The 12,797-nt window shown below is 45.7% G+C and overlaps 1 pseudogene; it reads left to right on the top strand.

Annotated features, from left to right (window-relative positions):
* Positions 1-4,058: 4,058 nt before the first annotated feature.
* LOC129622110 (ubiquitin-conjugating enzyme E2 R1-like) lies at positions 4,059-11,790 on the top strand (annotated as a pseudogene).
* Positions 11,791-12,797: the final 1,007 nt, after the last annotated feature.

Genomic DNA, 12,797 nt, shown 5'->3' with positions numbered 1-12,797 from the left:
CTCCAGTATTCTTGCCTGGAAAATTCCATGGACAGAGGAGGCTGGTGGGCTACAGATAAGGTGGAGAGAGGGGAGGGGACCCAGGCTCTGGGAAGTCGAGAGGTTCGAACAGTGAGCTGGAATGTGAAACTCATCCATAATCTATTTGTTCTACCTTCTCTGTCAGCTAAGAAAAACTGACACTTTCACCAGAGAATGTGCTGGTTTTTTTTTCTTTCTGATGTTAATCTAAAGAGGTCCCTTATCTCCTTAGACCAATTAATTGTGCAGACCTGACAGCAAAACAGTCTGGGAATTAAGCAACCAGAATCGAGAGATTAAACCCAACCTTACTTATCTGGGTCAGACACTTCTCCGGGTTTCTCAGCTGCAATTTGTGTGGTTTTCCCCCATGAGGTGTCTTTAGGATCCCTTCCCATTCAAATGTATTCTGCTGAAATCCTTGGTTTTCCCCCAGGTTTCTTCCCTGCATCTCTAATCTGAATGTTCTCTTCTGTTGGCCTTCCTTTCCACATGACTGTGAGAAATTTGAATGTGGACGTGATTCCCTCGGGAATTCATAACGCTTCTCAGTTTATCTCCAGGGCAGTTGTGGCATGAGAACAGCAACACTGGATTGGGAACAAAAGCCCAGTGTTCGGAGCCTGCAAAGCGGGAAGGTCATTTCTGGATTCCTCAGGGGCAAGATGGAAACCCCACTGTGAAGGCTGAGTAACACAGTGAGTATAGTCCTTCTCTATACACAGAAAGACTTCCCAGGTGGCTCGACGGTAAAGAATCCGCCCGCCAATGCAGGAGGCACAAGAGACATGGGCTCAATACCTGGATCAGGAAGATCCCCTGGAGTAGGAAATGGCAATCCACTCCAGTATTCTTGCCTGGAAAATTCCATGGACAGAGGAACCTGGCGGGCTACAATCCATAGGGGTCACAAAGAGTCCGACCTCCCCTCCCCTCCCCAGGTTGCTCCTCATGCAGATGATTTAGCTTCTCCAGGTGTAACCCGCACCTATGGAGCTCCCTGGTGAGCAACTGAGCACACAAGCCGTAGGTTAATAAAGTTCTGCTGTAAAAAATCTGCCTACAGTGCAGGAGATGTGGGTTTGATCCCTGGCTTGGGACGATCCACTGGAGGACAGCATGACAACCCACTCCAGTATTCTTGCTGGGAAATCCCAGGGTCAGAGGAGCCTGGCGGGCTGCAGTCCATGGGGTTGCAGAATGGACAGAACTTAGCGACTAAACAACAACAAATACGCAGCAAAGACCATCTCTTCCCATAGACCAGCTGAGCCTCTCCAAGGTCAGGTCACTATCAAAAAATCAGACTCTCCTGGTTCTGGGTGGGGTATGTGCATTTATCTCACCATCTTACAGCTACAGAGCAGGTCACTGGAGTTCAGGTTTAAAAGCCTCAGCAGGGTTCTGCAGTGAGTCAGAGGCCAGGAGACTCAATCAACTTTCTTCAGGGTTAGCCTGTCCTTGACTAGTCAGAGGAGGCTGGGAGAAGTGTCATTCTAAACACAAAGATGGAAAGCTGGAAGACATATGTTACTAGGAAGATCCTGGGGGACCCTCCAACACAGAGGTAGGACAAATCAGCCCATCTCACTCCACCAGCATGTGGGATGCAAAGCCACAGCACCAGTCATGATGCTGCTCAGAGCTCTAGCCTACTAAACATCAGTACAGAGGCAACTGGAGAACACCTGTTCCTGGTGTGCATGCTGTTTTGAATGTTTATTAGGCTGGTCTGGAGCTGTTGTTTATTTCCTAGGAGCAAAATTATCTCCTGAAGTTCTCTGTCACTGTGTATATGAGTTTGGAATATGAATATTAATGAAATAAAATGATACACCTTCCACTAAAACTTTATTTGTAGATTTTATTTTCTGCTTACAAGAACATTGATGTTAGTGCTTAGGTCTTCGCTGCATTTAAAGTGCCTCTTTAAAAATCTCATTTGGAGTGAATATTCCATTAATGTTTTGTAGTTTGGGGCGTTGTTCTTTCTGTGTTTTCATTGTTTGCTTCCCCACGTCAAGGGAGGGTTGGGAAATGGGAAAGAGGAAGGCAGGGACTTCCTTGGTGGTCCAGTGGTTAAGATGCACACTTCCACTGCAGGAGACGCAGGTTCAATCCCAGTCAGGGAACTAAGGTCCCACATACACATTGCACAGCCAAAAAAAACAAAAAAATCTTGGAAAGAGGGAGGCAGAATTCAAGCTATTCAAAAGGAGCCGTGTACATCATCAGGCAACAGAACAGGGTGAAGTGAACAGAGGTCTACAGGGTAAATTCTTGATATGGTGAAGGCAAATCTTGTGAGCGTTTCCCATTCTCTGCATGGTCCCCCACTACCAAATACCCATTCTTTATTTAGACTATTTTCTGTATTTATAAGCTCACCTTGTTCAAGAATGGATTTAGCTAGCTTCAAAAAGTTCCTGTGATTAATTTATTTTGACAATCAATGAAACAATCCCAAATCTTTGAACAAATGACTCAAGCTCCCTGGGAACAGATAGCATATGGAGCTATCTTCCCAAATAGCTCTCATGACCAGATCAGACCTGTTCAAGGACTCCTGAAAATAAAACTGACAGCTGGGCTGGAGTCATCCCAGAGTTTGGGTGAAATACACCCTCTCACAGACCCCTGAGGAAAACCCAATCATGGACTTGTCAGCTTCTCTTATCAGAGCTTTTGGAGGACTAGGTAGCACCTCACTATACACATTCCTGGGGCTTTCCTGGTGTCTCGGACAGTAAAGAATCTGCCTGCAATCCAGGAGACCTGGGTTTGATCCCTGGGTCGGAAAGATCCCCTGGAGAAGGGAATGGCAGCCCACTCCAGTATTCTTGCCTGGGAAATCTCATGGACGGAGGAGCCCGGTGGGCTACAGTCCATGGGGTCGCAAAGAGTTGGACACCATTGAGCAAGTAACACACACATACACATTCCTACTGCACAAGAAGGCAACGAGCCTTGGCAGGGAGGGGAGGTGGTCACACCTTCCCCACTAGCTCTTTGCAGGAACCCAAGGCAGAGGGCAGGGGTGTGGCAAGAGCTCACTGTTTCATGAAGCCGAGCATCCACACAGAGCTCCTGGAGCAGAGTAAAGCCTTGCTCCACCATGACCCTAGAAGGAGGACTCAAGAAGCCTAAGTGTACAGCCAAGAACTGGAGTGTCATAGGTTTTATACTACACGGCTCCTCTGTCCACAGGATTTTCCAGGCAAGAATGCTGAAGTGGGCTGCCAATTCCTACTCCAGGGGAGCTTCCTGATGCAGGTATCTAGCCCACGTCTCCTGGTGTCCTCTGCATTGGCAGGCAGATTCTTTACCACTAGCACCACCCTAGAAGCCCAGGTTTCATACTGCATGGCTCCACAGAAGGAAGTAAAGGTTCAAACCAGGGTATACTTTGAGGACAAGATAGTAAACATTGACCCTAAATCTCAACCCAAATAGCTCCCATGAATATCAATCAACTTATGCTCCACAACTCTTACCAAGAGACAGGGAAAAGGATGGTACAATTAACAGGCTGGGAGGCAGTCATAGCTGGGAGCAGTTCCTCCTACTCTCCAAGGCCATCTGCGTGGGCAGCCCAGTCCTCTGACTAAGCACAACGTAAAGGTTCCTAAAAACCATAGAAAAACAAGGTGAACTAGACTAAATTTGCTGAGGGTAAGGCTGTACTGTCATTTCTGTTACTTACATGGAATTAGCAGACATACCTCTCTTCCCTTTCCTGTTGCAAAGCCTGCCCCAGGATGGGAAGGGAGAGGGAGCCTGGGCCACCAGGACCTTCCCCCAGTCACTAAGACTCAGGAGCCCTAAGAAGAGGCACTTGTTGGTATTGTTCACAGCTAGATCTTTAGTAACAGCAGCCAGGCTGGCAGCGGGTAAGTCATCAATAATATCTATTGAATAAATGGTGAATGGAGTCTATCTTCAAGAGAAGCCTTAAATACAAAACCATAGTACCTACTGTGGATTTATTTGTGGTTTGGGAAGGAAAACTCCAAGGACTGGATCACAAAAGGCAAGTGATGTCTGAGTTTCTAGGGGCTGAAATGAACATCCTGAGACAGCCCAAACAGGCCACAGAGGAGCGTGGCAGTGAGCACAGTGACGGGCAAGTCACACCATGTGAAGGGTCCACATGGTAGAAGACTGACAATGCCATCTTCTCCAACCTCCAACCTCCTTTCCATAGGATCCCTCCAGTCAGAACAGGAACTAACAGAGTCACCCAGGACTGTTTAGGTGACAAACAGATGGCAAATAGTGGTGATAGTGGGAAAGAACCTACCTGCCCACGAGGGAGATGTGGGTTCAATCCCTGGGTCAGGAAGATCCCCTGGAAGAGGGCAAACAACTCACTCCAGTAGTCTTGGTGGAGAATTCCATGGACAGAGCCTGGCAAGCTATGGTCCACGAGGTCGCCAAGAGTCAGACATGACTGAATCAACTTAGCACACACATGCATGTAGATGTAAATAAGTATCTTCCCTCTCCCCACCCCAAATCTTTGCATATAATCAGGAAGAGTAATATCAGAAGAGTGTTATCCATAGATTGAGGAGGAAATGGCAACCCACTCCAGTATTTCATGGACAGAGGAGCCTGGTGGGCTACAGTTCTTGGGGTTGCAAAGAGTTGGACATGACTGAGCACAAACACACACGCATATTATCTGTAGAATATCTGACTCATTTGTTCAACAAATAAGTCCAACCTCTATGAGAAAACAGCAGTGGTCCAGATCTAAATTCTGGCCTCCAGGACTAAGGTACCACCTGCCTTTGTGAGGACTATCACAGTTTATAAAGTACTTTTAGTTTATTTGATCGTATAGCCACATTAGAATTGTTAGTAAAACTGCTTTAGGGTACAGTCTGTTGAACAAATGTCTTCATGTGGTGGGGGTGGGGGGCCTCCTTCTGGGATCCTAAAACGTAACCACCCATCAGCCTTGAAGTTTCCAGCCAAAGGGCAGCAATCATGAGTCATAGCTTATCCCCAAGGCCCCTCTTTTCCCCTTAATCCTTCAAATCAATAAGATAATTACTGCTCTTGTCTGAAGGTTTTACATTTTCTATTATTCTTGTTGACTGCAGTCAATTTTTAATGTTTATTTTTAACTTAATGATTTTCGTGCAGAGATTTTCTAGTTCATTGGAGGTTTTGGGTTTTATGGTAGATTTAAAGAAACATAAGGATATAATTTTGTCTGATTTTCTTTTCTGGCCTAAATCTTAATTTGGCGATATTTGCCAAGGGTGAGTTTTTGTGAGTGTGTCTGTTTCCGTGACCAGTATTTCAGCGAGGGTAAACAGAGTTAGCTACAAGGAACAGAATGATGTTTGGTAAAAAGTAGACAAATCACAGATATTCAGGACCCAAAAGCAAAGGCTTGGAGTCTGTTTCATTCCCATGTTCTACTCTTGTCCACTCCCTCTCCTTGCCTGTGACCCTGCAGCCCTGCAAAGGAGTCTTCCACTCCACTCCAGTCAAAACATAGCATCTCTCACCACTGTGTGACTGGTGGGGATGCACAGGCCTCTCTGTCTGGCTTCTCCACATCTTATCACTGCAATGAGGCCAAGCTGTACTCCAAGTCACCCTGACATTCAGAGAAGGGCTCCTCCCCAGCCTTCTGCAGGCTTCTCCCTGGATTCCTCTCCTCACTAGACTCTCAGCCTCCTCTCTACTTCCCTAAACTGTATTGGCTCCTGCAGACTTCTGTCGTTTGGTCACTCCTGACCTTCTTGCAAGCATAGTCACATCATGGGGCTTTCAGGTTTCTCAAAAATATCTTCCTTTTTCTTCATCTCTGCCCCACTTCAGGGAGGTCTTTCGTTTAGGCCCACTATCAGGAAAAGTCACCCTCTCTGGGCAGGCAGAAACTTAGCAAGGGTAGCAGAAACTGGATTTCAAACCCAACTTGTCCCCTGAATGGGATTCTAAATGTGAGTTTAGCACACTAAACTCACATTTATATTAATAGAGGTTTCTGCCGCAGATTCAAGTATGCTTAGCAGTAGAAGCTGGGGGGAAGGTGACATTTCCAAGATTCCCATTTATGGATTACATCTACCATAACACTGGTTCCAGCCTACCTGAGCCCAAGGGAGAATTAGAAGGAACGTTTCATTGTATTGGAGGAAGAGAGGAAAATGAAGAAAGAAAAGGGGAAATGGAAGAGTAGAAAAAATTAGATTTTCATCTATCTTCCTTTTTTTTTTTTTGGTTAATTTTGATGTAAATATAAAATGTCTTTTGATTTACTTTAACCCAATTAAGTAGCTATTTGCTGTTAGGAAAACAAATTGCTATACTGCAATCCCTTAATGTTCTTTTCCTAAGTCACATCTGGCTTTGTTTGGGTCTTGGGATTTCTTTCCTTCCTTTTTTTACAGTCCTCACGACAGCCACCCCAATGCCGCAGTGTCATTAACCCAGTTGCAGCTTTGATTCTACTGGCTCCTTACCATGGTTCCCGCAGCGGTCCCAGCCCATTGTCCTCCCCCGCAGAGTGGTCAGTGGAAGCTATAACTCAGGGGCTGAGGTGTTCAAAGAGATTTCAGGGAGCCATCATCTGGGTGTCAAAATAGGCAAGAATCTAAATGCTGAGAACTCATGCTGTGAAGAATCAGGAGAAGCAAGGCTCCTTCTACCCCTGCTGCTGAGGTATCCCCCTCCAATGTTCTGAGAGAATGAGAAGCCCCATGTGTCCTGACATCTAGAAACAGCCTTAGCTTCTCCTAAGATGAACCGCAGGAGCACCTTCTAGGTGACCAGGTGTGCTGGTTGGGCTTCCCTAGTGGCTCAGTGATAAAGAATCCACCTGCCAATGCAAGACCCACAGGAGATACTGGTTCAATCCCTGGAAGATCCCCTGGCAGAAAACCCACTCCAGTATTCTTGCCTGAAGAATCCTAGGGACAGAGGAGCCTGGCGGGCTACGGTCCATAGGGTTGCACAGAGTCAGACCCACACACTGTGCTGGTTGCTCTACCCATATTATCTTTCATTATCTTCCTTTTATTTTTCAGATGAGGAAACTGAGGCTAAGAGACAGAAAGTGACTTCTGTAGAGGTCACATGGTCACCAAGAGATCAATTCACATAAGGGGAACTTATTACATGTAAATTAAGGCTAAGTAGGGCCCAGAAAGCAGAATGAGGCCATTAGGACGTGAAAAAAGGGAGCAAAAGAGGGAAACTGACCCTACTCATCATTAGGCCAGAATTTAGGTATCAGGACATTAACCTTCTAATAACGTAAACTTGACCCTACTTTGTGCCCTGGCGCTCAGTTAATATTCAAATGTTCCATGACTCCTCCAACTAACCCAGCTCGGAATTAAGCAGCAAGTGATGTGAAGCTAAGCGGTGGCTACCTTGCCAGCCACCTCTAATCTCATTTGCTCACCTGTGGGCACATGGCTTGCTTCTTAGGACTAAGATTGGTTTCACCTACTTTGTCCAGTATGGCTGTAGCCTCTCAACTCCTCTCTTCAGGGAGGAGATAAAACATTCCATTTAGGGGCTGTTGGCTTATAGCCCAAAGGCTTCATCCCAAATGGATCTGCATCTGGCTGCCCCCCCAGGCAAGACAGTGACATCCATACTCTCAGCTCATCCAGACCATCTACTCACTTTTCAAAAACACTGTCTTCTGGGTCCGTGCTAAGGCACCATTTAAGAAAATGCTGCTCCAGTAACTAAGCCCTTTGGTGGGAATATAAGATAGATCCTTATTATAATTAACCTGATAGCCCATAAAAATTATTGTGGGTTTCCAATAGAGTCCTAATTTTCCCCATCAGGTGAAAACAAAAAGGAATTAGAAAAGTAAATAGCTTTATTTTTTTTACCTCCTAGACAACAAGTCAACTGCGTAAGTCCAATATTAGAGCAGCATCATGGTCCAGTTCATTGATTCCCACAAGCACTGGATGACTCTCTGCCATGCCCAAAGTTTTCTGATATAAAAAAAAAAAAAATCAAGGGATACAGTCATGATAAAATGAATTGAAACCCCTAAGGGGAGGGGGGGATTGAAGAAAAATATGTGGCCCTTATTAGGCTAACTTGGAGAGCTTTATTTTCCTGACTAGATTTTTTTACTCTCACTGAAGAGAGACTATAGACCAGAGGGGAAGAGAAAGGACACAGAAATACTGCCTGATATAGAAATGTGATTGTCCTGCTGTATGATTTATGAGGGACTCTTATTTCCAATAAATGCCTCACAAAACTCTTGAGAAAATCTACATTTTCATCACTGTGTTTCAAGTTTCTCTTTTCTTTATGGGAATAGATGCATTAAAATGCTATGTTGGCAGAGTCCGTGAAGGCAGGCCCAATCACAGGTGTATTACACAAAATGAGATAAACGTGCTTCCTGTGCTCAAGTAACTCATGATCTGGTAGGACTGGAAAGACAATGAAAGAATAGTATCAAAACAGGTAAGGCTTTGGTCAGGACCCAAGTAAGGTGCAAAGTCAAAGAAATTCAGAGCAGAGCAAGACATCATGACATCATTATGTTGACACTGCTGATTTTGTATCATAAGCGCCACCTCAGTTCTGTTTTTTATTGTCCCATCTGGTGAAGTTGAGGGTGGAGAGAATAAAGAATAGGGTGAGGATGTCTGATTTGTATCTTATTTGATATAACTTGACGATATATGGTTTTAAAAGTAACAGAATATAATGCACATAAAGAGTTCTATCCGTTTGGATGGAGGGACCTCTAAGCATTATCCCAAAACCAGAAATAATAATATGAAATAATTTCACACATAAACAGACACAAACACACAAACCAAGTTAAAAAAAAACTTTAAAAAATTTACAACATATATCACAGACTATCATCTGCTCTCTTTTAGACTGGTTTAAGTTTGCCTTCATTATGCACTTAGATTCTTACCAAGCTCTGCCCTGCATCAGTATAAAAATGATTTATTCAAATGAATAATAAAAACTTACATCTGAGAAACTGTCATTGACCAGAGAAGACAAGGAGGAAATGACAACTAAGTGCAACGTGGGATTCTGGGCTGGATACCAGAACAGAAGAAGGAAATGGACCAAGTATATGTTCAGATAGTTCAAAAGAAGAAATGAATAAAAATGAATATGGCCAATGGAAAAGAAAAAGAAGTCCAGCCTTACAAATAATCAAAGGAAATTGTATACATAATTCATATTCTAAGTTGTATATATAATCCATATCATATAATTTATACTATGCATACACCCCTTAGATTGGCAAAGACAAAAAAAGATCAATGATATCCCCTCTAATATTGGTATTAACTGGTAAAATCATAAAAGCATCCATTTTCCTCTCCTTTTGCCTTGATTTCTTATTATTGTTCTTGCTTCAGATTAGTTTAGTGTTATCATCTGTCACTTGGACAGTTAGCCTCTTAACTTGTCAACCTGTGTTCATTCTTGCCTCTGTTTATCAGTCCTTTCTACTCAGCCAAAGTTATCTTTTTAAAAAATAAATATAATCCCCAATCGCTGCTTATATCTCTCCTAGCACTGGAATAACAATAACATTTTTAACAAGACTTATGGATCCACCAGTAGCACGCTCCCTACCTATATTTCCAGTCTCATTTTTGTCCTCCCTTTCCATGGACTCCAGCCACACAAGCCTTATTCAACCCCATGCCCCACCAGAAGCCACATTTGCAAAGGCTGAGGCTGAAAATCTCTTACCCGCCTCAACCCCCTCACAGTCTAGTTAAGTCCAACTGAAGCTTCAGGCCTTCTCTGAAACATCACTTCCTCCATGAAGTCGTCCTTGAACCCCCCAACTAGGCAGAATTCGCACTACTGTACTTTCTCACAGTATATGTGTCTTCTGTTAGAAATACTTACACAGACTCCACAAGAGCAGGGACTACACGTGGGTGTTGTTCATCTCTGTACTCTAAATAATACACAGTACTTGCCACACGCTAAGAATTCAATAAATGTTGAATGAATCATAAATCTTTCTGGAGATCAGTTTGGCAACATACACTAACATTTTAAACATGTATGTTTTTTGACTAGGGAATTTATTTTCAGGAAATTTATTTTTCTTTTATTCCATTATGCACACGCACACAGAGCACAGCATAAATACACAGGAGTGTGCGGTTTTCCACATTTCTAAGTACTGCTACTGCTGCTGCTAAGTTGCTTCAGCCGTGTCTGACTCTGTGCGACCCCATAAACGGTAGCCCACCAGGCTGCCCCATCCCTGGGATTCTCCAGGCAAGAACACTGGAGTGGGTTGCCATTTCCTTCTCCAATGCATGAAGGTGAAAAGTGAAAGTGAAGTTGCTCAGTCGTGTCCGACTCAGCGACCTCATGGACTGCAGCCCACCAGGCTCCTCCATCCATGGGATTTTCCAGGCAAGAGTACTGGAGTAGGGTGCCATTGCCTTCTCCGTTTCTAAGTACAGTTGACCCTTGAACAACTCAGGGGGTTAAGGGTGCCAACCCTCTGTGCAGAGAGCCGTCAGCACTCTGGATAGGGCACTCTGTACAGGTGCTTCCTCCCTGTGTTGTAGTCGCTAAATTGTGTCTGACCCTTTTGGGACCCCATGGACTGTAGCCTGCCGTGCTCCTCTGTCCATGGGACTGGCCAAGCAAGAATACCAGAGTGGGTTACCATTTCCTTCTCCAGGGGATCTTCCTGATCCAGGGATTGAACCCGAGTCTCCTGCATTAACAGGCAGATTCTTTACCACTGAGCCTCCAGAGAAGCCCACTTTATCCCTCTCCCTGGTTCCAAATTCTCAGATTCAACCAACTGCAGCTCCCGTGGTACTGTAGTGTACCTTTACTATTGAAAAAAAAAAAAAAATCCGTATATAATTGGACCCATGCAGTTCAAACCCATATTGTTCAAGGGTCAACTATAAATGAATGTTATATAATCAGAAACAGAAAAGATATTTTCATTGGGGTTGGTAGGTGAGGGTATATATTAATAGTGTCTTATGTAGGTTGTATCTTTTCCCCCAGATTAAAACAGTTGCATCAAAGGACAAAGACATCAAAATATCACTATCACTCCAGCCCCAAAAGGATCACATGTTAAAAGCCAGAGCAGGGGAGCACCCAAAGATGCACCGGGGAGGACAGCTGCCCAGCTAGTTCTCCGCTGTCGCTCAACTCAGAGAAGGCCCTGCTGCCAGAGCTCAAGGGGCTGCAAGAGGAGCCAGTGGAGGGCTTCGGTGTGTGAGGGCGACCTGCCTACGGGGAGGTGCAGCACCCCAACACCTATTTTGAGGGCTGCTACTTGAAGGCATACCTACAGATCGCCATTGGCTACCCTTACTCCTGGCCAGCCTTTCGTTTCCCCCCTCCCCAAGATGCGGTGCCCCAACATCTAATAAGATCAAGACGTGTGCATCTCCATCCTTCACTCCCCGCTAGACGACCTGGGCCAGGGAACGCCCCCAGGACATGGACCAACCTCCTGAGCATCATCTCCCTACTCAACGAATTCAACACCACCTTACCTGCCAATTTGGACACCTCTGTGATGCACAGAAAACGAGAAGAGGGCGAAGGCAGGCCCGGGAGCACGCAGGCGTCATCAGGAGGCAGGTCCTGGGGACAAGGGTGGATGCTGGGTGAAACGGCGTGAAGGTCCCACCTTGCGGACCCCTGCAGCGTGCTGCTCAACCAGAGCTCAACTTCTACCACCACGACCTCAGGATGGCGAGGCCCAAGCTGAGGCCCACAGCTGAGCCATGAGGATTGCTGACACCACGTCCGCATGAATAAGCTTTAAAAATTTTACTTCAGCTGCTCCAACTGTGTGGGTTCTTTGTGCCTCTGCCGTTCCTGGGCCCCTCTCCCTGTACTTCCTCTGCCTGGGGGGAAGGTCCTGCCCTGCCTGCGGTCATGCCCTGGGGGCCACAGTACTGCTAAGCTGATGCTCTGGGTCCAGAAGGAGGGGGAGACTGGGGAGAAGGGGAGCAGGGAGGTGATGGGGGAGGGGTCAACGCCCTGGGACCTTGGACCACCCCCACTCCACCCCACGCCCTGCCCTGCCTGCAGCTCCCAGTGGGTGGAGTCAGGCACTTCCACCCACCCTTCCAGTGAGTTGGGAGAGAGGTCCCAACTCACTAGTGGATGGGTTAACTTGGGTGTCATCTCTTCTCTCTGCTTTGGTTTAGAATCTAAAGCAACTTTATGAGAAGCCAAAAAAAAAAAGAACAGGTAGAAATTTTCAACTAAGTATAGCAAATCATAGAGGATCCAATATCCAAGGATATCTTCAGAAAAAGATAGCACGTGAGTCAGGTTATAAAGGTAGTTAGGATTCACGTGGAAGAAGGGAGAGAGTGGGAACAGTGCAAGTCATGCAACAGGAAACAGGATCAGCACAAAGAGAGGTACAGAGACAGGGAAGGGGCAGGGCAAACAGAGCACTCATTTGGCTAAGTGTAAGCGATGGCACCCCACTCCAGTACTCTTGCCTGGAAAATCCATGGAAGGACGAGCCTGGTAGGCTGCGGTCCATGGGGTCGCTACAAGTCGGACACAACTGAGCGACTTCACTTTCACTTTTCACTTTCATGCATTGGAGAAGGAAATGGCAACCCACTCCAGTGTTCTTGCCTGGAGAATCCCAGGGACAGCGGAGCCTGGTGGGCTGCCGTCTATGGGGTCGCACAGAGTTGGACACGACTGAAGTGACTTAGCAGCAGCAGCAAGGGGCGTAGCAAGATACAAGACAGAAAAAGTATGCCGGGGCC

This window comes from Bubalus kerabau, chromosome 10, assembly GCF_029407905.1.
Source record: "Bubalus kerabau isolate K-KA32 ecotype Philippines breed swamp buffalo chromosome 10, PCC_UOA_SB_1v2, whole genome shotgun sequence".
Lineage (NCBI taxonomy): Eukaryota > Metazoa > Chordata > Mammalia > Artiodactyla > Bovidae > Bubalus > Bubalus kerabau.
Note: the sequence above shows the minus strand (reverse complement) of the source record. Positions and strands in the feature narration are given on the sequence as shown.